The sequence below is a fragment of the Physeter macrocephalus genome, chromosome 18, assembly GCF_002837175.3.
Source record: "Physeter macrocephalus isolate SW-GA chromosome 18, ASM283717v5, whole genome shotgun sequence".
NCBI classification, from domain to species: Eukaryota; Metazoa; Chordata; class Mammalia; order Artiodactyla; family Physeteridae; genus Physeter; species Physeter macrocephalus.
Window position 1 is genome coordinate 79569766 of NC_041231.1, and position 4410 is coordinate 79574175.

Here is a 4410-nt window from a genome sequence, read left to right on the forward strand (position 1 = left end):
AGCGGCTGGGCCCGTGAGCCACGGCCGCTGAGCCTGCGCGTCCGGAGCCTGTGCTCCGCAACGGGAGAGGCCACAGCAGTGAGAGGCCCACTTACCACAAAAACAAAACAAAACAAAACAAAAAAAAACTGACTCACCTTGCTGTATACCAGAAACATACAACATTGTAAATCAACTATACTTCAATTTTTAAAAAGTCCTCATTACCTTACAGAAAATAAAAATTAGAGAGGTATGTCAGGTAGTTAATTAATAAAAAAATATTGTATGATTTTTCTGGAACAATCTATTGTTTAAAACGTATACATTATTATAATTACACATGATTATAATAATTTTAATAATATAATATATAATCATTATAATTATTGTTTTAGATTATACAAAAACTATAATCATTATAATTATTGTTTTAGATTATATAAAAACTATCTCAGATAAGAGCGGTGGGACACTTTCTTGTCACATGACACATGACACTTTCTCTTCAAAGTGGTGTCCCACATTAAAAATATTCAAAATCATAATTAAGAAGATTTGGGGAGTAGAGGCAGAACCTTGAATCCTGGCTCCAAGACTCTGTCTTCTCCCCAGTCCTGCTATCATCCCCTACATTCAATAACCTCCAACCATTATGGACCTCAGCATCAGCAACATTGTTTGCTGGACTCTCTAAGACTGACATACCACCATGTGACCATAGCTCCCTTTCTTCATTTTCCCAGTTCCTGGGTCATCACACAGGTATTTGAGTGCAAGAACTCTTCTCATTCAACTTCTTTCCCTCCCACCTATCACCTCCCTGAAAGTTTCACTATCTTCCTTCTGTCTGCCATCTGGATACTGTGGGCTGAAAGCAAAATGCACAAAGTGAGAGTTGTGAGTTCAGTTTCATTCAGGGTCTTACTGAGGACTTGAGCTCGGGAGACAGCCCCTCAGTAGCTCTTAGAAACTGCTCTCAGTAGGTGGGAGGCAGGGCTAGTTTATATATGATTTTGGGAGGCTTAGGAATACATGCAGTCAAGCATACATCTTGGCAAAAGATTACTGCTCATCACAAAGAACAGATGTCTCAGGTTAATGATTATAGTACTTTTCTATGTATGGGAAGATACAAGAAGCTGGGTTCATTAAAATTCTTTCTGAAATACATCTAACTAAGGAGGCTGCTTGTTCCAAAGCACAGACCATCCTGTTATGATCCTTAATTTCCTGTCAGAAGCACAGGGAACTTCATTCATCACCTTAATCTCTTCTGTCTGAAGGACAGAGTGCACTGTACATCAGTGATTGCAGCAGGTTAATCTTTTTAGAATTAGATGGTGAGCAAAACACTCTTTTCTCCTCTTTTGTTTGCAACACCATGATACACTGCTTCTTTCACTCTGTTTCCACTATTTTTAACTTTCCACCCCTTGGTCCTTCTGTAGCATATAATCCAGAATTCCCAGCCTTGGGTTGGTCTCTGTCTTCTCCACTGCTGTTCTTGGTCTGCTAAGCCCACAGATAAGTCGGTGGTTACCACCAGAAGTTCTAAGGTTTCTATCTCCAACTGAGCCCTTAGAACACTCTAGCCATCTCTTCCTGTTCTTCTCCATCACTGACAATTTCAAGCTCCGATCACACCTCAGCCCGTCCCTCAGAGGGTATGCTTTCTACTTCACAGAGAATATTGAAGCCATGGGTATACGTTTTCACACCTCTCAAACCTACATATCACATATACATCTACTTCTGTTCCTTGTTGCCTTCCTGTTCGCCCTTCTGTGGGAAGTATTATCCCTCCATATAGACCCTTCATCCAATCCTTTATATCTTCTATAAGATCATCATTCCCACATTCTTTGTTGCATCTTTCATGCTCTCTCCTGTATTTTTAAGTTTTTTCTATTCCTTCCCTTCCCTTCTCTTTGCCTCATGAACATACTCAAACAGATCTTATTAAACGAACACACAAAGAGTTAGAGGCCCTTCTAATGTCTGCTATGTCTTTCTTCTTCGCTACATTTCTAAGCTACTTGAAAAGTCATCTATATAATTGTCTCTACTTCCTCATCCACTCTTCAGACTTCTTCCCCCATCATTGTACTGAATTAGCTCTCATGCATGGAGATCCTTCCTGCTAAATTAATGGCCTCTTCTCAATGCATATCTTACCTCCACTTAATCTGGTATTTGATAACTCTTCTCTCTTGTTTTATCTGCTGCTCCTGTCTTCTTGTTCTCCTACTAGCTGACCATTTCTTCTCACAATTTTTCTAAGCTCCTATTCTTGCATGCCTTTTAGATGCTAGCATTCCTCAGGTACCTATCCTTGGCTCTCCTTTACTGAATTTCTCTGAGTAATCTCAGCCCCTCCCTAGTAACCAGTGGGTGGCTGAATGTGATACACAACCCCAGCATAACTGAAGTGGAGGAGGAGGGATTCCTCCAAAGAATGCAGAGTGAGCGCTATTACCAGGAAAAGTGGGCAGGCAGTGCTGAGCAGACAAATAAAACAAAGGTCAACCACATCGTGTGTAAGTCATTTCTATTCATCATCTCCTGTGAGGAACTTCCCTTGTGACAGTTAGAGAGAGGACTTAACGGGAAGGAATCCTGGTTAAGGGGAAATTAATCCGGACCCTAAAATAGAGCTAAGATCTGGCTAATGAAGGAGGGAGAAATCTTTTTTTTTTTTTTTTTTGCTGTACACCTAGACTATCAATTTTATAGACTCTGCATAATTCTCAACAAGAATGTAGTTTGAAGCAAGCTGTTCTGATTAATTATTGCTCATTAACTGGATCTTCACTGCATGAAAGAATATTGCGGTTTTTTCCCTCATTCTAAGAATCGTGTTGCTTATATTAAAATTGAAATGTATTTGGGGAAGCTGGAAGTTGAGATACCCAGGGTGGCCTGTGGGGAGGGCAGGAATTGTTGAAAGCTTGCTCACGGGCCCAGCCGCTCCGCGGCATGTGGGATCTTCCCGGACCGGGGCACGAACCCGTGTGCCCTGCATCGGCAGGCGGACTTGCAACCACTGTGCCACCAGGGAAGCCCAGAGAAATCTTCTTGATTTGGAGTGAAGATACCAAGTTGGAAATGGGCATAGGTTGTGTGTGGATGTGAGGAGGTGGAGACACAGTGGAGGGATGAGTGGCCTGGCAGAGCAGAGCATTTACTCTGCAGAGAAGTGGAGAATAAGGCTGGGTGGGTGGGCGACCACAGCGATCTGGGCAAGAAGATGAGTGTGAACTCATCAGGCGATTGACAAGACGAAACAAAAGCTTTAGCCAAGTTACTCCTGTAGTGGAAGAGGTGGCAGTGAAGCTGTGCAGGTTGCATTTGTCACACTTAGACCACAGGCAAGGAGATCACGTAAGGAATTTCTTAATCCTTCATGTTGCAAGTAGGTGAGGTCCTGGACTAGGATGATGAAGGGAAGGACATAGAAGAATTTCAAAAGAAGCGTAGACAGTATTTGACAATTTTCAGAATATCCTAGGTATCCTAGTGGAACAATTCAACTTTTGATTCAGTCTCTCTTGAGTAGTAAATCTCTCGTTCAACAAATATTTTTCAGCAGAAATGTCACACAGCATTGTAAATCAACTATACTTCAATAAAATTTAAACAAAAACAAATATTTTTGAGCCCTACTACATGCATGGCATTGAACTAGATACTGGAAAGGATTTAAAGATACTCCAGGTGCAGTGCTGAACACTAAGAAGCTCCCTGTCTGGGAGAGGAGAGAACTTGTTTACATAAATAACACTAATACAAGATAGAAAGTGACAAGGTCAAAAGAGCAGGTCAGAGGAGGGAGGCTTTGTGGTCTGAATATGGAGAGGTCACTTGCAGCTTGTTGGGGGCACAAAGTCTGAGCGACAAGCAGGTTTGCTGTCCCCTGAATGAATTGTGCTTTTTATCATGCTTTGCACTTACAATACTGTTTGCCCTGCCTGTATGATCATTTATCCTCTCAAATTTCATTTGTCCTCACACTGGCTCAAATCTTATCTCCATGAATGGGCTTTCACCGGTGTCCTTAAGCAAGTCACATACTCACCTTGGGCCTCATATACAAAACAGTGTTTTTGTGTGCTTCCCATTGTCCGTGTGTGTATGATGATCGATTCATCTATTTCTCCATCTATCACCTGTTCTAAGATTCTGTAGCTATCGTCTATCTATATATGTCATCTAACTATTCTTTACATAAATCCATCTATACATACAATACATACGTGATTATAATTTTTATTTTCTTCCCTACCTGTTTCTGTACTTTAAATTTTTCTACAATGAACAGACATAGCTTTTATAATTAGGAAAAAAATGCAATTAAAAATAAATGAAGGGGGGCTTCCCTGGTGGCGCAGTGGTTGCGCGTCCGCCTGCCGATGCAGGGGAACCGGGTTC

General features: G+C 41.4%; 1 protein-coding gene across 5 annotated transcripts in view; it reads left to right on the forward strand.

Moving 5' to 3' along the window:
* Positions 1–4410, forward strand: part of ANKRD66 (ankyrin repeat domain 66) — a 34052-nt gene that overhangs the window by 28253 nt on the left and 1389 nt on the right. The window lies entirely within an intron of this gene.